We start from the raw sequence: 21,973 nt of genomic DNA, 5'->3' as shown, positions 1-21,973 counted from the left end.
GGATATTCCAATTTGAAATATCCAGTTTTTTCCACCAGAAATAAGTACATGACCTTCAAAAATAGGTCAAGGTATTGACACAAGGGCTTGGGCTACCCTAGGGTACATTCGTGTATAATATCAAGATCTAAGAGAAAAAAAGGTGCAAAGAAAAATAATACCGGTAATAATAACTACCAAACACTAAGCTTCACCGTATATATTACGAAGCTTAATAACTTAACTAAATACCTACGGACTTTCAGAGGGTGATTAAGGACAATAATATGATTCTGCTAATTGACAATCTTCCCCTCAAATACAACCCACAATAGTCAGCAGTATGTTCATTTAGCAATTTTACTGCTGACTGAGGTGCTGGATAGGGACGCCTTCACGTGGTGGCACTGGTATACCTAGGCAGCTCCACTTCCCGGTATTATAGACGTCCCTCACCCATCTCCCTGTTTTCCTATATGGAGGATGATGGACTGGAAAAGGTCAACTTCAGCCAGCAGTTTACCAGGTTTACATTTTAGATGAACCCGGGGATACAAGAACTACTACTGCTCTTGAGCGAACATGATCGATGATTTAACCTGAGCTCTTTAATTTGAGAGCTAGACGTGCTAACCAACGCACCTTCAGCTTCCTCCCCTGTCCAGTGAGTGAGGGAGGTGGAGAAATAGTGCCGCCACGATCCAACAGATGGCGCGATAGAGCACACCACCCAGTCTTATCACACGAGACTGTATTCACCTGAACTATACCCTTATAATTTTAATTTGGCTTAAAATTGCCATCCCTCCATCCTGAATGCTGTGTTGTAACAGGAGATTAATGTTACAATACAATGCCTGATACGAAGAAGTGCTATGGAAAATATACTGTGCTCCAGTACCGTCATTTTCTATCACTGAGTGAAATAAGCTGCAAAAGGACGAAAACTTGGGCCAGGTCAAGATGATCGAGCAGTCGTTTCTGCGATATACAATAACAGGTAACTGTGATCAGGAAGACTCGTGTTCTATTATTATTTTGTCATTAACAGTTACTTCGGATTGGTTGTGAAGTGTATGACGGCTGTGTAAGTGAAGATGAAGGAACAGTATAAAACAAGTATTCGTAAACACAATTTTAAGATGACAAGGGTGTTGGAGAGGAACATCTTCACATGGTGACACCGATAAAACCTGGCACTTCCATTGTCCGGTTACATAAACGTCCCTTGCCTCCCTCCCTATCCCCCGAAAGGAGGATTGTAAAAGGGAACTTTAGCCTGCAATCCACCGGTTTCACGTCCAGAAGAGCCTGGAGCCACGACGAGAAGATGAGTTTATGAACACGGCACCAGCCCGCCTTAAGTTATTTTCATTGTCTCCTCCGGCATCTCTGTCACTGGCCACAACTCTGTCATTGGCCTCATCTCTCTCATTGTCCCTTCCATCTCAGTCATTGTCCCCTCCATCTCTATCATTGCCCCCTCCACCTCTGTCATCTTCCTCCGTCTCTGTCGTTGTCTTCTCCTCTGTCTGATCACTCTGTTTCTGCCACTGACTCCCTCCATCTTTATCATTGTCACCTTTATCTCTGACTCTGTCCCCCTCTATCTCTGACTCTGTCCGCTCTATCTCTGTACTTGTCTCCTCTATCTCTGCTATTTTCTCCTCCATCTCTGTCACTGTCCCCTCCTTCTCTGTCATTGTCTCCACTTGTGTCATTGTCTCCTCTATCTCTGTCATTGTCCCCACCAATCTCTGCCATTGTCTCCTCCACATCTGTCATTGTCTTCAACAGCTCTGTTATTGGCTTCTCCAGTTCAGTCATCATCCCCTCCATCTCCGTCACAGCCTCCACCAATGTCATCGCTCCCCCATCTCCGTCATTCCCCCCCCCCCTTACCCCCATCTTAATCACTCGTACACCTGCATCAGAGGGCGCTGGGGGTGCATTGGTGAGCACGTCCTCTTTGCAGCTGGAAAGACCCAAGTTTGATCCTCCGGCCACTCAGACTTCTAGACATCGCTCGTTCAAAGATCCCCTGCACCTACAGTGCAGGCCGGGCCATACATTAGCCCGGTCGGTGGGGTATGGGCTGGTTAAAAAACAGTAAGGGTTGAGAACAGGACCTGGGGATTGCCTAGCACACACGTCCTGTCTCCTGGCTGGCTTTGCGGTGTGTGTGGTTCTAGACATTCGTTCGTTCGTTCGATTTCCTGCACATATAGTGCAGGCCGGGCCATACATTAGCCCGGTCAGTGGGGTATGGGCTGATTAAAAAATAGTAAGTGGGGAGGACAGGACCTGGGGATTGCCCAGCACACACGTCCTGTCTCCTGACTGGCTTTGTGGTGTGTGTCGGTTCTAGACAAAGTCTGTATTTCTCTTGTACTAGAACAACTGGGGAGCTGGATGTAAATTCAGTTGATAGATGTCGTGTTGAAAGAACTAACTGAGGCTTAAGAAAATTTAACTGTATTATTGGCTCTCGTGGATAAACAGTTATTATTCCTAAGTTTTCTTCTCTCACGATTCCCTTTCTGTTATGTGCCTGGTCGGGGACAAAACTTTGCTTACAACTGCGTCTACCTCACACTTAAGGTCACGTCCATTACTTTCCCTCCTGTCGCATCATATTACTCTTTTCACCTCGTTGACTACTTGTGCAATATATTTTTACTGCCTTCGATTTTACTCAGGCTATAGCCCGGGTTACAGTCATCAGTTACTACACCACTACACGAGGCCTCTAGTTAGGTGAATAAAAACCATCAGAAGGAGGCAAATTTTAAAAAAAATAAAAAATCTCAGTGTTGAAGGGGTAAAGTCTGTTTCCCTCTTGACCTTGTTAACCTGGCAGTAAAATTCGGGACCTGGTTGTAAGATCGACTGTTGCGGGTCACATTCTAGGGGACTACTGGGGCTTAGAAGAAACTGTCAAGCTTAATGGCCCTCATGCAGTGAACAGGCATTAATTTTCATCATCCTTCATTATTATGAAAAAAGAAATGCTAATATTCATGAAAATGATGATGATGAGGATATTAATAATAATAATAACAACAACAACAACAATAATAATAATAATAATAATAATAATAAAAATAATAATAATAACAATCTATGGACAGCAAATTACACCAAGCCTCGTCCACTCTAGGATGCACGAACCGGCAAATAAGTGTGTGCATTGGGAAAGGGGAAACCGTATTTATATCTTTCTGAAACTCTAACTGAACGTAGGGACAAGTTTATTTTGCCTTAAAGTAGTGCAAAGACAATACGCTAGGCTATGAGTTACCATTAACCCTTTCACTACGATTACAAATTCTGTTCATGTTATTACCAGATAATTTCATTCAACTTAGAAGAGGCTTTAGGAACTAAGGACATATATAACCTTCATTACAAACTTCACCGATAAAACTCCACCCTGAGTTGCATAGTCACCTAGAATAGTGGCTCCCAATTTTTTTCCTTTCTGTGGCTCCCTGAGTAAAATACGGTAACCTCCCAGGTCTCTCATGCACCCTACAACTACATCTTTATTTCCATTAGCATGTTGGATATGAGATTTTAACAATATGTGTGCCTTGAGCTAAGGACGCAATTCATGCATATGAATGAACAATCAGGTTTGAACTATATGTGCAAGGTTAAGTTTAAAATACGTTTTTGCTCCCTGGTTACCAGGTTGGAAATCAGTGATTCAGAAGATACTCTGATGATACAACAGGTAATCTTGAGCATGAAACCAGTTACGCTAATTCGACTTGACGTTCACCATCTTTGAAAATTCTGCTTCGCAGGTGTAGGTAAGCGAGAATTTCAGATGCACATGGTTGTCCATTTTGCTAATAACAGTACAAACCAGTTATCAACCATAGCTCCCTCGAGATAATCTCCGAATGTGTTCTGTGCAAATGAATCTCTTCAGAAATACAAGGCATTTCCTTGCATGGATTTCCGGTATGCTCTCCACGAGAAAGTTAAATGAAAATTATTTCCCCGAAAACTATGATTTAATAAAATTATTAGGAACTTCTGTGAATCAACATAATCATCACTACCACATGGCACCCCGAGAAATACACTGTGGCCCCCCATGAGACCATGCCCCTAGATCGTGGACCACTAGCCTACAGACATAAATAAAATAAAATAGAAATACGTCATCGGAATGAAGGAGCTAATTACGAACAGAGAAAGGATGACTGAGTCGGAAATCAATAAAAGCCACCATTCCATCATACGTCAATGGACTTAGCAATATATATATATATATATATATATATATATATATATATATATATATATATATATATATATATAGATAGATAGATAGATAGATAGATAGATAGATAGATAGATAGATAGATATATTCTTTGCGAAATACTTCTGCCGAGTTTCAACTGATTCATCTTTCACACGTGCAGTCAGGGACAAAAGTACGCCTAATATTTCACCTTTTCTTCTTACTTACTTTCCCTTACTGGCTAATAATTCTAAGGTTGGAGAAATCTGTAATGTATTTTTGGCCATAAACAATTCTCTCTGATTTAACGTGTCAGGGAGGAAAGTAACCGACTTGCCCGCAGTGTGTCACAGACGCAGTAATGGGCAAAATTTTGTCCATGACTGTCAAAGTTTTTGAGGAAATTCACAACAAGGAAATAAAAGGTAGCGTGCAGGGTGTTACATTTTTAATACTGTTGTTGGTGCAATATAGATTAAAGGAATCACACATAACGTTAGGTTTTCCTATGCATCGCTATACAGTACTCTCTCTCTCTCTCTCTCTCTCAATGATAGCCCTTGAACCCTGATATACAAGCAACAAAACGACTTGATAATTCCTGCAACGGACTGCTGGTGGTCGTAATACTAGCCACAAGAGGTTGCCAGCCTACCCGCAGCTTCTCAGACGCATATAATTACTAGGATTTATGAAGGCCTCCGCCATTATAAGACAAAATATGTTATGCTCTGGCCGGCTCAGGGATCATTCTACCACCTCTTCCCTGTCAGTTTATGTCTTCATATGCGATGTCGATATCTTTCTGGTATTTATGCTTACTGCCTGGACGTTAGAGTGACAAAAAAATTTACGAAAGAAGCTCAAGGTGTAAATGGCAAAATTAATCGGTAAAGATAAAACTACGAAACCTCCCAAACTGATAAGAACTCGGGTATAAGACAGACGTGGACCTGTATCATCTGTCACCTCTATACCGTTTTTACTCGAACTTGGACCAAAATTGGCATCTCTCTATGCTGAATGCTCACTTGAAACACAAGGCTCATCACCAACACACACTTGAGCAGTGGTTCCCAACCTTTTTTGGTCCTGTGGCCCCCCGAGAAAATTATGAGAAACTCCATGGCCCCTATATAACTCAGATCGTATATTTATATATTTTTAATATTTGATATTGTGCAGAAAACGGTAATTACCCCAATATACTTAAGGCTAAACTAGCACAGTAAGGTATATTTCATACTTGATTTCTGTCAGGTTTTACCCAGACCAAATACCTTATAATATCTTATATTACCAATAAGGCCCATGGCCCCCCAGTCAATGTCCCATGGCCCCCTTGGGGGCCATGGCTCCCAGGTTGAGAACCGCTGAACTAGAATATGATGATGGTCACGAAGAAGTGCCATGGATGGGACGTAGAGCCGTAACATTAAACTGTTCTGCCACTGAGATAAGTGAAATAAACCACAAAAGGACGAAAATCTGGGCCAAATTAAGGTGAAGGAAGTATAGTCAGAGTGTAAGAGGAAGGAATTTTAAACTCTCTTAGTAGTAACATGTGCCTAAATGTTTATAAATATGCACCTCTTCTGTAATATACCCGCCAAACACTTCAGTCAAATTAGAATGAACATTACAGTGAATAAATGAGAAAAAACATACATTCTATCTATATCTATTGCCAGACGCCTCAATCCCGTTTGGGGTGGCCACAAACAAATCGCCTCCAAGTCGCCCTGTCCCCCGCCATTTCACTGCCTCTGCTCCCAACTCACCCCCCTCTCACATATACCTCTCCACCCCATCCCTCCATCTCATCCTCGGCCTCCCCCTCCCTCTTCCCCCCTCCACCTCACTCACATACACTCTCTTCGTCAGTCTTTCACCCTCCATCCTCTCCACATGGCCAAACCACCTCAGTGTGTTCCTCATAACGCTTCCTACCACATCCACATCCACATCCACACCACAACGCTCCTTTATATCCTCATTCGTAAGCCTGTCTCTCCACGTGACTCCACAGGCTCCTCTTAAATAACTCATTTCCACTGCTCTCACTCTTGACTTGTGTCCTTCCAACAATGTCAAAGCTTCACTTCCGTACGTTAGAGTTGGTATCACAATACTGCCATGTAGTAACTTTTTCACTTCCATGCTCACTTCCCTGTTGCTTATCACTGATTTCAAAGAACCAGCAACCTTTCTTCCCTGCTGTACCCTTTCAAACACTTCACCCTCCAAACCTCCATCCTTACTCATCACACTACCCAAGTACTTAAACGTACTCACATTTTCCAATTCCTCACCATCCAACCTCGCTGTACATTCACTAACTTCACATACGACTTCTTATTAATGTTTAAGCGTTATGGATATCTGTTTATCGTTAATTTTTGGTTAGGATACTTTGTAAATAAGACCTCTGGTGTAAATTTAACCCCTTCACCCGAAGGGGTCATCATCATCATCATCTTCTTCATCATCATCATCATCATCATACTCCGTCCGTGTCATCAGCAGTAGCATAACCTCTTCAGTACGATGATGAAATTTTACATCATAGTCTCACTGTCACCGGATGATTTTATTCCCTCTTTTTGTAGTGAAAGGGTCAGTCAAAGCTATATCTCCCTAGCTGAAGAGCCTCTCTCGACCGAATAAATGGTCTGGAGGTGGCGAAAAAAAAATATAAGTCCAAGAACTGAGGGTGTTGACCTTGTTTCTCATATGGGGCAGGGATGATACCAGCACTTCAGCATACGCGTTTGTTGCATCGGCATTTCAGAATGCATGAGAGGAAAGAGGTGGTAGAACTTGGCAGAGCCCAAAATTACAGGAAATGTAATAAAATGAATAAACTGACTGTAATATTAAAACCTTAATGCTAATACTCAAAACTATTATCCCTGAACGTGTGCTAAGTTTTAGTTTATTTCTTTTAATTCTAGGCTCTAGAATGTGCGTACAATATTCCAAAACATTACCGTAATAAAAATGCTTGCTTTGGCGCTGGTGCTACTTTCTCTCATCAAGCTAAGCTTTCGAAGCCCTTATCCATTTCCGGCACTGATCTCTACCTCACTACCTATCTATCTATCCATCCACATCTCTCTCTCTCTCTCTCTCTCTCTCTGTATATATATATATATATATATATATATATATATATATATATATATATATATATATATATATATATATATAGAAGCCTCTATGGTACAGTGGTAGAGTGTGCGTTTTCATGCATGGGAGAACGAGTGCTCGCGCCACTCCAGGGTCATAAACTTTGGGAGCGTTTTTCCAGCCACGTGCTGCTTTGGTGGACGTAAGGGGTGTTGTAGCTGAACCAGTGTCGCGTACTATAAAGTATTCTTGCACCCAGTCGGCTTGCGCGGGCGATTACACTTGGTTCACAGACTACACACACATCCAAAGCCACCCCAACAGTACAGTCACCCTTAGATGCACTTCTCACCCTACATACAATCTCCACCAGACAGCCTAAGCCACTTGATAGGGATACGTATTGTGTATCGTTCCCACTTCAGTGGGGATAGGCAATACCTTTCTTCCTTAAACACTGGTATTGCCTTCATTGTCTTAATTCTTCACTCATGCCATTCACATTCCACGAAGTCATTTGAGCTGGCCTAGTGTACAGAGCGGACAGTATTTCCCTTACGCGTCTCAAAGCCTAATGGGATACTATTTAATAAACAATGATAAATTAGTCTGAGGCTCCATTTCAGCTACTCGGAACCACAGAGTAGTGTTTGTATGTCCAGTGCACCGTCTGAAGAACGCGAATTCCAACCAGTGCTTTGGCAGGGGAGAGTTTGGAAGATCTGTCCTGCGTTGTTCTTGTTGTGCTATCTCCGTATATGTCAGATCGATCAGACCAACCAACCGCAGGCAAGCAACCGCCCTACAGGGCCGGCTCATGCATTTAACCAATGTTCCCATGCGGCTGACAGCGCCTCGCTACAGCGAAGCGCGGAGATTAATGGGTGGACGCCGCATCTGCGTCTCCGCCCACTTAACAGAGGCACCATAGCAGGATCCACGTCACTCCGCTATTTGGTTATATGGGTACCACCCAGCGTTGTGAATGGTTTACAGAGTTACAGGAAATCGGTTGTCTTGTCACTCAGTGTTAGGCCACCAGAAATAGAAAGAAGGGTAATAAAATTAGCGACAAGAAGATTGGATGAAATAGGAAGAGAGGAGGATAGATACAAGAAAAGTATGATAGACATGAAAGAAGAAATACCCAGTGCTACATCAGAAGAAATACCCACCAACCACCAAATAAAAAGAGGCTTTACGCAGCTTAATCACACCTACTGATATATCATAAAAAACATCTCCAATAATACCATTTGAAACGGTTCTGAATGAAACAGCCCTAACACGTATTCAATATGGATGGTGGGTACTGATGCCAAAATGATGATATGTGAAGGTGCGTGACATGTAAGAAGCCTGTTGGGTCTCAACTTCATGGCCAGAGTCGGAAACACACACACACACACACACACACACACACACACACACACACACTGTCTCACTTATTTCAACTCTGTGTCTTTGTGGGCCTGCTTAATTGTATCCCTTCTCTCTCTCTCTCTCTCTCTCTCTCTCTCTCTCTCTCTCTCTCTGTCTTGATACACAGTTCTCACCCCAAACCACAGTATGTCAGAGATTTATTGATCAAGACTGGAGAGATGTTGACAGCCACATGTAGCCTATGTTTCCTCACACACACACACACACACACACACACACACACACACAGGGCAAAGTGTACAGTACGAGTATATCCATTTCTGAAAGGAAGGCTGAACTTAAATCTGTCCTCCATTTTCTCGCCTCCTCCTCGCCCCCTCTCCCCTTCCTCTCTATTCCTGGTTTCCTCTTCCTTCTCTGCTGTCCCTTCCCCACTTCTCTCTCTCCTTGTTCTCCCCTCCCTCCGTCTTTTTTCTTTCCTCTCTTGTTCTCTTCCCCCACTCGTTTGCTCCCTTTTTTCCTCACTTCCATTCCTAGCTTACCCCTCCCCTCTTTCCCACCCTTCACAGTTTTCATCTGCCTCTCACACTCTTACCTTTTTCTCCTTCCTATTTTTATCTCATCTCTTTATTTCTTTTCTCTCACATCACTTCCTCTCTCACCTCACCTTTCTTGTTTTTCCCTCCAATTTTTACCTCTCCTCAGTTCCACTCCTCCCCTCGTCTTTCTTCCTCGTTATTTCCACCGTCTCTCATCCCCTTTTCTCACCTTACTTGCTCATCCATTCTCTTCCTTTTTTCTCCTATCTCCCCCACTCTCATTCTTTTTCCCTTTCTCTCTCATTCTCTTCTTCCTCTCAACTTCTCTTACATTTTCTTCTCATCTTTCTTTGCTATTATTCTCTTTTCTCCTTCTATCCCCTCTCACCCCTCCTTCTTGCTTCACTATCCATTATTCACCACGTATTGTACAGTTAGATACCACAGTGAAAGTAATCTCAGTAACAAACAGTCTCGGAATGACCAATATATCGGTTGCTGTTTACTTTCTTTGTACGCTCATTCTCATCTTCCTTCCTCACCTATTCTTCCTTCTCATCTTCCTTCCTCACCTATTCTTCCTTCTCATCTTCCTTCCTCACCTATTCTTCCTTCTCATCTTCCTTCCTCTCCCCACCTCCCCCTCCCTCCCTTCATCTTCCTTTCTCAAGCTCTTTCCTCTTTTCTCCCTTCCCCTCACCATCCTCCTTCTGCCACCCGTTGCCATTCCTCCCCCTCCTCATATTCTTTCCTCTCCCTTTCCTTTTCACCTTTTTCTCCAGCCTTCTTCTTATTCCATCCCTTCCTCCCTTTTTTTGTGTTCCATCCATCGCTCTTTTCTTTCCCATCCTTCACTTCCTCTTTCCTCTTCCATACCTACCTCCCTCCTTTCTTTCTCATCCCTCCCTCACCCTTTCCTCTCCCATCTCTCCCTCTCTTTCCTAACATCCTCCCTCCTTCCTCCTTTCTCTCCAACCTGTCCCCCCTGCCATCGAGCCAGGTGGTGCGGGAGACAGTAAGGAGAGGCCAGTGTTTACTTTCACGTCCGCTGCTGTGTGGGAGTGGGCATGGAGGAGAGGGCTGGAGGGGAGTCCTGCTCGCTTTCATGGGGAATCCAATTTTTTTCTTTACCACGTTTCTGCACCTTTTATAGTGTTTTCCTTCGCATGTACAGTCAAATGCAAAAGTCTGTTCTCGCTTCCCTTGCCTCTTTCACCTTCCTGGACTCACACTCATAGATACTTGACTGTGATGTAGTGGACAAAGGTGCACATTATCTCCCACACAAAAAGGATAATAACATGCATCTTAGTCCTCTACGTTATATTCAAGCGTCTATGAATCCAGTGGTGAAAGAGGGCAGGAGAGACGGACGAATATTATCATTTGTCGGTACAGTCGATCATTAAAGTATCTTCGTCCAGGTGATCGATGATTTTATAGCGAGTATTGTTGTTGTTCGTTTTTCTTTTCCTGAGGCAAATATTTCTAAATGGGTACTGTATTTTATATGTTAGATAAAGTGCCTTCTCAAGGTGTGTTGGTAAAAACCGCTCGCAAACAAATTTGTTTGAAAAATGCACTTCATGTGTTGCATAAAGTTACTTCATGACTCACTGATAAAACACACACACACACACACACACACACACACACACACACACACACACACACACACACACACACACACACACACACACACACACACATTCATGAAAAATTGCTAGAGATTATTAACAAACACCCAGCTTTAAAATATCATCCGAGAAAAAGTTTCAGATTCTTACTTTGATCGACTGCACAGCTAAATTCAAACACCTCTGTGTTACACTGAACGAACATTGTGTAGTATAGGAAAATACTCCTGGGTTTTTGTTAAAAAAGAAAAAAAATGGCATACCTAGCTGAACGGCCGTAAACAACCACCAGCTATTACAATAACCTGGCCCAAATTTTCGTTTTATTGTAGCTTATTTCACATAGCTCCGTGGCAGATAAAGATAATGTTCAGTCCTACATCCTTCCCACATCATATTCTTGTGTTCATCTTTTGCTACAAGTCAGCACTGAATATGGAGTCATGGCAATTTTAGGCCAGGTTAGAGAAAGAACGGTACAGTCAGATGTTACTGAAGCTTGTCTCCCCCTCCCCTTCGCAGTCTACAGAACCTGGTAGTTCACGTTTCTGTACCAAGACCTTATGAACTCAACTGTACACCCGGCCCGACCCTTCCCCCTTTATAAAAAAAAGAAAAAAAGAAAAAAAAAAAAAGTATCCGGACCCTTTCACCTTTATACAAAATATCGGGGAAATTATTCTAACGAGTGACCTCCAATCTCGACTCACACTGGCAAACCTGCTTTACCTCTGTGGCATTTCATGATTTACTCGTTATATTTATTGCTCCGTAATACAATGCAGAAACAGTTTTAGAGATAATACGTATATGTGAGGGTTATATACGTAAGCAAACCATCCGGAATGCACTCTTCTTCCGTATGAGGACATTGACATCTAAGTTTCTTATGTGCGAATGTTTATGTACTTGAACACGCTTGACCGCTGCATGATTTCATATACTAACACCATCATTGTGAGGTACAGTAATGGATGCCCCTGTATAGGTTGACGCCTGCAAAATTCAATATTTTCCTATCACACTCAAAAAAGGTGAAATTTGCCTAGTCTTAAAAGATGAGTTCGACACAGTTCTAGGCGTTTCATATCCCGGAACATGGTTTATATGTAGACGAGGTTGATTTATATTTTGTGTGTGATGTTTGGGGAACAACTTTTAAACGTAAGCTCACATATAATGACGCAATACATGTGCTTAGTCATGCTTTTTCTCCAGTATGACCTCGCATTCTCATAACTAAATGATCTTTATAGTGTTCATCATTATCATCATCATCATCATCTAGACCCCCTTTCCCATTCCAGTGTGGGTGATCACGGTAGGGTAAAGCCTGACAGAATAATATATTAACCAAAATTTGCTCAGTTTAAAGGGCCACACTTCTATTCACTCACCATTCATGTCCCCGGAAGCCTGGTTTTGACTGAGTAAAAAAAAATATATATATATCCGCACTCACTTTCACGCTCTTATCCAACAGAGTTAATTCGACGACTCATGCTAAAAGGGAGTACCAAACCGTGGTCATACACTCCGCACAATATACATTCAGCCAGCTCGATCGCTTGTCAGTTCCCTAGCCTCGTTAGCACCTATGTTTCTCATTTTACGCGTCTATCCACCGTTCATCTAAGCCTAACACACATCCTTCTACCTCCAAATTCTTCCAGAAATACTCCTTTCACCACTCCTCACACGCGTCTAGTAATATTCCGCTAAGTAAATATCCCATTAAAAATTTTACGGTTCTCAAGCACGTATCCTCAGTCATATATCCTGTGAAGTCGATGATATAATGCTGTAAACAGACGAGTGACGTCATAGAGGGTGGTCCATATATTACCCATGTCAATGCTCATATGCTGAGGGAGTAGCTCAGCACGCGGGTGCGAGCAGTGCAAACGTTTTGGTTGTTTGTGAAATTAATAATCACTCACGCAATCACTAAATGTAAATATCCAGACACAATAAAGTATGAAAAAGATTTTGAGAAGCAGAAAATGATACATGATAGATACTGCTGACAGTATCTGAGTCGTTCACACAACACACGAGGTCTGGGATGCCTAATGTATGGACCACCTTGTATAACAAGCTTCGTCTCCCAGTCACGCTTGCCAACCTTACAGACAAATAATTAAATAAATTAATTAATTAATAAATAAATAAAATGCTTACATAAATCTGTCGGTCTCGGGGGTGCGTATACTTTGTTGGATATACACACCTCATATACTCGTCGGTTAACCCCTCAGTCCCATCACGTACTTTCCTGCTTTTTCCAAACGATTCAGTCTGACATCTGATATACCTCTAGTAGTGAAGGGGTTAAAAAAGGCTATATCTAACCCTCTCCAGTTCTAAAAGCCAATCGTGGGGTGAATCAAATGGCTTGACGATAGTAATGTAAGTAGACGTAGCCGAGGGGTGTAATTATACAGAGAAGGTTATCTGGCCACCAATCTCGACAGTGTAGTTTTAGATATTTGTAGTGAGATAGGGCACTTGATTATGGATCGTTAAGCTCAGCCAAAATTAAATAGTGAGACAAGTAGTGTCAACGAGGTGAGTTACAGCACTCTCGGGTTACAAGGTTTATTGCACAAAGTTATAAAAGAGATGAGCTACAGTTTAGTAGAGCATGATACTAACTTTGGACCTTCTCACCAGCCTTCTCTCCGCTTTCTCTCTCTAACCCCCTTCTGATCTGAAGGGAATCTCTCCGACATTATATAGAGCGTGGGGAGGATGTGTATGGTAAATTTCCTATCACGTGGACTAACTGGCTAGGGCTGGTTACTCCACGTGTTTTGGATACGTCATGAAATTCTTGTTCGTCTGGCCTACGAGGAAGTTTGAGATATATCGTATGGCTTAAGAATTCCTGGTGGTCTGGGACAACAAGGGTCGTGGATATGCATTGTGTGAATTGACATTCTTGGTTCGTCTAGGCAAGGGGATCTGTTCTTTAACTCTTCCTGTAGGACTCAGACATAACTGCCTGTTTTACATATTGTTACCTATAGCTATATACAGTAGTTACATATAGTATTGTGTTATATTATGCCTACATATTGCTCGGTCACGCGAAACTGGCGCACCATCGACAGTAAATAGTCATATATAACATATCAATACATATTATATACACATTACAATGAACTTATAAGCTAATTAATAGAAATACATAATACTGTAAAAGTAACATAATTGTATGAATATTGTATAATTGCAGTTACATCGTGTTAATGTTGATCCTTTGGGCACTAATTGTGGAACTTTACTTAGCATAATGGGATTACTCAATGAATCATATTTTACTTTCCTCTTGATTGTTTATAAAATTAAAATTATAAAACACTTATGTAAGTGTAAATTGTGTAATTGTCTCTCACTGTGTAGGTTGTAATATTTATGATGATTAATACATACTGTATATATATTGCTTAGTTCGTTAACTAAGTGATAGTATTTGATGGAGAGTTATGTAATTGGTGAAGTGTTAACTAATACAACCTTGGTTAGAATAAATCAACTCACTAGAATAGCAGTGGAGATACAGTCGTGGTCTTTGTTGAATGTTGATTACATCTGGAGTCAAGACACTCGCTCTCCTCTTCCTGGTGGTGGAGGTCAGATGTCACACACGTCACTTAGGGTTTGGTTGAGGTAGGTTAGGTCCTGGTATGACAGAGTTAGCACTCGGTGTCGTTGCTAGTGTAGGCAGACAGGCTGGCAGGCAGGCAGATGCAGGATGGCAGGCTGATGTTGTCAGGCACTCGTACTGATTGACGGGTTATGACGACTTAAGCAAATGATGACAAAGCTGAGCTGCTTGCCTCACTGTTGTAGTGGTGGTGGGGAAGAAGATGGTGGGGGTTGTTGGGGATGGAGAAGGTGGATGTCGTGGTGGAGGGTGGTGTTGGTTCAAGAAGGGAGAAAATGTGCTGAAGGTGGGTCAACACACAGATGCACTTTCTTCTTTCCTTGTTTACTTCTTCGTCTTGAAGTGTTTGATTTTCCTTACTTGTTGAGATTAACTTCCACGCTTGTAGAGTTGTTGATAGACCTAGTTTATCGTTGATGTTGTTTCCCTTAATCGTGGAGTTGTGATTTAGGAGCGATTAGGGACGAAGTTAAGCTGCGTTGATGCGACGCCTGCTTTCGCTCTCTGCTTTGCTTGTTTGTTTTTTGTTTGATTGCGTGAAGTCGCCAATTTGTGCGTTGTCGTAGACTGCTATGACTGAGACGTTAATCGGCTTCGTTTACAGCTCGCCACCACACTCAGTGAACGTAGTGAGATAGATATCGTAGTATAAACTGGTAAGGCGTAAGTGAACCGCTGCTACCAATGCAAGTGAGGGTTCGTTTGTACTGCTGCACACCAATGTAAGAGCCTAATATAAAATTCGTCATCGGACTGAAGGAGTTAAAGAGACTCTCTAGAACCTCTTTCCTACCAGTTTTCTTCTGTATTTGGTGCAGTAATATATTCTTGTATGTTATTTATGCAGTCTGTCTCAATGTAAAGAGAATGTAAATAATGTGGGAGAAGAATTAGCTATAATACAGAGAATAAATCGCTAAGGAAGAGGCGTTAGGAACCATCATGATATCTTAAGTGGTATAAGAGGCTTCCTAACACTTCTTCCTTATCGATTTTTTTTCTCATATTAAACGTTAAAATTCCCTTGCATTATTTTTTCTTTGCATTTCAGTATCGAAAGAGTTTGCACCAAACAATATGCAATAGAATACTAATATGTAATGTGAAGAATAAGTAGCTATGGAAGAGGTGTTAGGAAATATCTAAAATCACATGTAATACAGCCACCTGAACGAAACACATGAAAATCGATCTGTAAATCAGCAAATGTGGAGGCGTTTTGTTTGTGGCCACCCCAAACGGGATTGAGGCGTCTGGCAATAAATAGATAGATAGATAGATAGTACCATAGGAACGACTTAAATACATAAATAAAGATATATGTGGAAAATCACCCAGCAGAAAACAAACATATAAAAAGCAGAGATAACAAAAGCCACTATGTTCATTCATAGATCAATTGTACCCAGATGTTCCAGTACTTTTTGTGCAGAGTTTACCTTCATGCGTCTTCCACGGTGATGGGATGTGAGCTTTGATGTCTTCTTTCATTGGTATGCTTCTTGTGTGTGGAGTTTTTCTTAAGTATGCGTTGGAGAGAGAGAGAGAGAGAGAGAGAGAGAGGGGGGGGCAGGGAGGGAGGTATCATTCCTTTTCTCCTATTATTTTATACTTTTTTCGTAGTGTGATTTTTTCTTACACGAGTCATTTTTCTTTTCTCGTAATTCTTTTTCTTTTTTTTCCCTCACCAGTCAGTAAAAGCTCCAACAAAGTGGGAAACGGTGTAACTGAAAATCAAACAGAAGCGAGTGGAATATGGAAAGTAAATATTATATAAAGGCAAAGGCACGGCTTGAGAGAGAGAGAGAGAGAGAGAGAGAGAGAGAGAGAGAGAGAGAGAGAGAGAGAGAATTAATATTGCAAGAGTAGAGCACTGTTACTCTTCCATACGGGTCCACATGAAAATACAGTGCCGGACAAAAATAACGATCCAATTTTTAGTCGAACGTCTGCGAAACTCATACATAAAATTCTGGAAAAAACTGCATGCGCCCCGGAGTTCGCCTCACTGTTTCAAAAGTCATCGCTCACTATCTCGTTGGATATCGTAATGAGGTGTATCGATATTTAGGCAGGAAACTGTACAAAATACTGAACGAATGAGAATGGGAAATAATACATGGGTTTGGATATATAATGGAAGGATTAAGAAAAGGTAAGAAAGGGTGAGAATGTCCTATTTCTCTCTTCCTGCAACTTCTTCCTTGATCTTCCCTTTTTTTTCTTCGTTCTGCTTCTTGCTTCTGTCTTCTTCCTCCTCCCTCCTAATTCTTTCTCTGTCCCTCCCTCCCTTCGCTTCGGCACCTCTCTTCCTTTGGTTTACTTGTACTGTCTCTTTCCTTTTTCACCTTGTTTCCTTCGCTTCTCTCTCTCTCTCTCTCTCTCTCTCTCTCTCTCACCATAATGTATTTTCGAACTTTTTTTTTTTTTTTTTTTTTTAGTCCCTCCCCCGATATCCATTTCACTCCCACTCCAGTCACAAAAATTTTATGCCTCAGTGTCGATAACCCTGGAAATGGAAAAATAATGGAGAGGGAGGGAAGGAAAAAAGAGAGGAGAGGTGAGGAAATGGAGGAAAAAGGGAACGAAGAATGAGAGGAAAGATGAGGGAATGGAGGGAGAGGTAAGGAACAAAGAGAGGAGAGTCGAAGAAATAGAGGGGGAGGGGAGGGAAAAAAAGAGGAGAGAAAAAGGAATGGAGGAACGAAGGAAGAATGAGAGAAAAGATGAAAAAATGGAGAAAAGAAAGAAGGAAAATAAGAGGAGAGGTGAAGAAATGGAGGAAAGAGGAAACGAAAATTGAGAGGAGAGATGCAGGAACGGAAAGGGAGGGGAAGAAAAATGAGAGGAGAGGTGAAGACACGGAAGCAAGAAGGAACGAAGAATGAGGATAGATGAAGGAAGTGAGGGGCAGGGAAGGATAAGAGAGAGGAGAGGTGAGGAAACAGAGGAAAGAAGGAAGGAAGAATAAGTGAGGAAACTGAGGAGAGAAAGAACGAAAAATGAAAAGAGATGAAAGTAATAAATGACGAACCAAACACTAACAGCCACGTACATTTTACCCTCTTCTGAGTGTAGGGCTCCGAAGCTAGGCTACAGCAGTCAGGCATGTTTACGGGTAGAAGACAAGGCTGGAGCCTTTGTGGTATAGTGGTAGAGTGTGCATTTTCGTACGTGGGAGAACGAGGGTTCGAGCCCCGCCAGGGTAATAAACTTTAGGATTGTTCACCCGGCCACGCACTGCTGTGGGAGACATGAGGGGGTGCTGTAACTCAACCAGTGTTGCATACTATAAAGTATGCTTGCGCCCAGTCAGCTTGCGCGGGCCGATTACACTTGGTTCACAGACTACTCACACATCCAAAGCCACTCCAATATTAGAATCACACTTATAAACACTTCTCACCTTACGTACAATCTCTACCAGACAGCCTAAGCCTTCTGTTAGAGATACATAGGCTGTATCATCCCCACTTCGGTCGGGCTAGGCCGGTCCTGCAGTGGACACTCAGTGGCTAATGATGATGATATATAGATAGACAGACAGATAGATATTCATATGTATAAATGAAGAAAACAACTCAGCATATTTATTCTTTCGTTTCTCGATACGGTTCAAGGCAATTGTACCTATTAAACTCTCCCAAACAAGGACTGAAGGTGTATATTTTTTCCCATAGCCGATTATACCTGGGCATGGTATCTCGTGACGCCTTTCTCAGATTTTGAAATAAGGCCTTCACAATGATTTTAGAGCTCCAAACTGTGCAAAGACGGGCGAGTAACCATCAAAAGACCGACTCAGAACCACCAGACACCAATATAACCATCTCTAATTAGAAACATGTTCTGTTCCTTTTTGAACGCAGTTACAGTATGGAGGAAAAAGTAAAAAAAGGAAAAGATAAAGGACAAAGGAACGAAAAGGGACCTACACACACACATACACACACACACACACACATTAATATATATATATATATATATATATATATATATATATATATATATATATATATATATATATATATATATATATATATATATATATATATATATATATATATGTGTGTGTGTGTGTGTGTGTGTGTGTGTGAGTGTGTGTGTATATACACAGTATCTATCTATCTATCTATCTATCTATCTATATATATATATATATATATATATATATATATATATATATATATATATATATATACACAGTGTGGGTTTATATATATATATATATATATATATATATATATATATATATATATATATATACATATATATATATATATATATATATATATATATATATATATATATATATATATATATATATATATATATATATATATATATATATATATATATATATATATATATATAGAGTGTGTCAGTGCCATCATGATCCGGACCTCCTATCCCATCTTAGGGCAGGGTGAGGAGTAGCAATGTCCAGACAGCCCAATTCGCCCAGTCCAATGGGCCATGCTTCTTTTCGCTCACCATTCAGTCCCCCGGAATCCTAGCTCTGATACGCCAAGAACATTCACCACGTTCTGTAGCTTCTCATAAACGTAACCGATTGAGTCAGTCCGGACGCTGCCATGTTAAAAAGAGTTGCCAAATCCCTGATCATGCAGTTCTCACAATGTTCATCCAGCCAGCTCGATCTCTTGTCAGTCCCCTAGCCTCGCCGACTTCCAAACCACTCTGCCTCACACACTTATCCACCATATCCCTCCGCCTTCTCCTTGGCCTACCTCGCCTCCTCCCAACTTCAAATTCGCTCAGATATACATTTTTCACCACTCTATTGTTATCCATTCTCTCCACATGACATTACCATCTCAGTACACTCTCTTCTATTCTGGTGTCCACAGACTTCCTCACTCGACATCTTTCACGAACCACATTATTTCGTGTCCTATACACTCTCTGCACTCCACATACATTCCTCAGCAGTCCCATCTCCACTCTTTTCACTCTTGACTTTTCATTTTCATGCCACACCATAGTCTCACCTCCATATGTTAAAGTTGGCGCTAACACTCCATGTAAGCCTCGTGCAGCTGCAACACTCAAACCTCTGTTTCTTACAGCTACATGCCTTGCTTGTGTCACTCTACTTTCCACTTCTTTTGCACATTTTCCTCTCTTTTCTATCACTGTACCCAGGTATTTGAACTGTCTCACCAATTCCAGTCTCTTTCCATTCACTGTAACATCGCACTGGGAGCCACCTTCTCTCTGAATAACCATCATTTTACTCTTTTCTACATTTACTTTCAAAGCACGACGCTCACAGACATCAGCAAAACTCTGAACTAGTCTACAAAGTTCTTATCCGTTATTTGCAAGTAGTACTGCATCATTAGCATACAACAAATTTGAGATATTCCATCCTTCACCATTCATTATCAGCGCCATCCCCCTCTCCATTACTCGTGCTTTTTACTTCTCTCATCATCCCATCCATATATATATTGAACAACCATGGGGACATCACGCAACCTTGTCGCACGCCCACACCGATCGTAAACCATTCAAATAGATGTCCATTAACCCTTGCACGTGCTTCACTACCATCATAAAAACTCTTGACGGTACCTAGGAGCTTACCATCTACACCTTAGGCCTACATGTGCAATACCTTCCACAATCCTTCTCTGTCTACTTTGTCGTATGCTTTTTCCAGATCCACGAATGCCATAAACATCTTATAGTCCTTCTCAAAAGCCTTCTTAATTATCTGTCTCTGCAAATAAATCATCCGCACATCCTATGCCACTCCTAAAGCAACCCTGTTCATTCACTCACTAGGACTTCTGATATCTCTCACATTTTCTCTAAAATAATTCTTCCATATACCTTCTCTACCTCATTCAATAAATTTATGCCACGATAATTCTTGCACTCACTTCGCTCACCTTTATTTTTGTACTGGGGTACAATCACACACACACACACACATATATATATATATATATATATATATATATATATATATATATATATAAACGGCTGATGATATATATATATATATATATATATATATATATATATATATATATATATATATATATATCGTCATCAGCCGTTGAGGTCCACTGCAGGAGCGGCCTATCCCTACCGAAGCAGGGACGATACAGCCAATGTATCTCTACCCAGTGTAAGGCTGTCTGGTAGAGACTGTATGTAGGGTGAGAAGTGCTTGTGAGTGTGATTGTAGTGGCTTTGGATGTGTGTATAGTCTGTGAACCAAGTGTAATCGGCCCACCTTAAGCCGACTGGGTGCAAGCATACTAGTATGCGACACTGGTTCAACCACTGTACCCCTTGTGTCCGCCAAAGTAGCAAGTGGCTTAGTGAACACTTTCCCAAAGTTTTTACAACTCTATCGGAAGGCGAACCCGCGCTCACCAATGTGCGAAACGCACACTCTACCACTGTACCACAGAGGCTCCATATATATATATATATATATATATATATATATATATATATATATATGTGTGTGTGTGTGTGTGTGTGTACGCGCACAACATGTAGGTTAAGAAAATCACAATTAAAATATAACACAAAGTAGAAAAGAGAAATGCAAGTGTATATTAAAATAAAGAAAAGAATAAAAGCAAACAGGAAAATAAGCACAATTTAAAAAAAAAAAAAAAGGTCCGAAAACAGATAAATCACAGAATCAGTATGAACACTCACTTACCTCTCATAATGAACAGACAAATATAAACGAACTCAAACAAAATCATTATAGCACAAGTTATATAGAAAGGAAGGAAAAGTAAATTACAATATATATATATATATATATATATATATATATATATATATATATATATATATATATATATATATATATATATATATATAAAATAATAATAATAATAATAATAATAATAATAATAACACTCATCCACTTCCTTGTCCAGATCTTTCTCTTAACTTGAATGCAGAATATATATTTATTTAACTGAAAAAGAAATATAAAGAAAATTCAGAAATAAATCCAACAAAAAGAACACGAATGAAAAGAAACAATATATACGAAGCAAACAATACCCCTCTTCCAGCCTGAACCCTCCCGCTTGACTTGGAAAGAAAATAAAAGCAGTGGAATAGAGAAAAGAAAAAACAAACTGAAGCGAAAAAGTTAAACTAAAAAAACAACAAATATTCCCCTCCCCCTCCGAACCCAACCACTCGCCTTTAAAAGAAAACAAACACAAGTGGAATATAGAAGAGAAAAAATCAGAGGAAAATGTAAATATAAAAAAATATATATATCCCCTCTCTGTGCTAACTCTCCCAGGTATCGTTAAAAAAATCAACAAAACTGGAATATAAAACAGAAAAGTGGAAAAATATATCCCCGAA

The sequence above is a fragment of the Coenobita brevimanus genome, chromosome 100 (genome assembly GCF_032717465.1).
Source record: "Coenobita brevimanus isolate Jiangsu-jjx chromosome 100, ASM3271746v2, whole genome shotgun sequence".
Taxonomy (NCBI): Eukaryota; Metazoa; Arthropoda; class Malacostraca; order Decapoda; family Coenobitidae; genus Coenobita; species Coenobita brevimanus.
Note: the sequence above shows the minus strand (reverse complement) of the source record.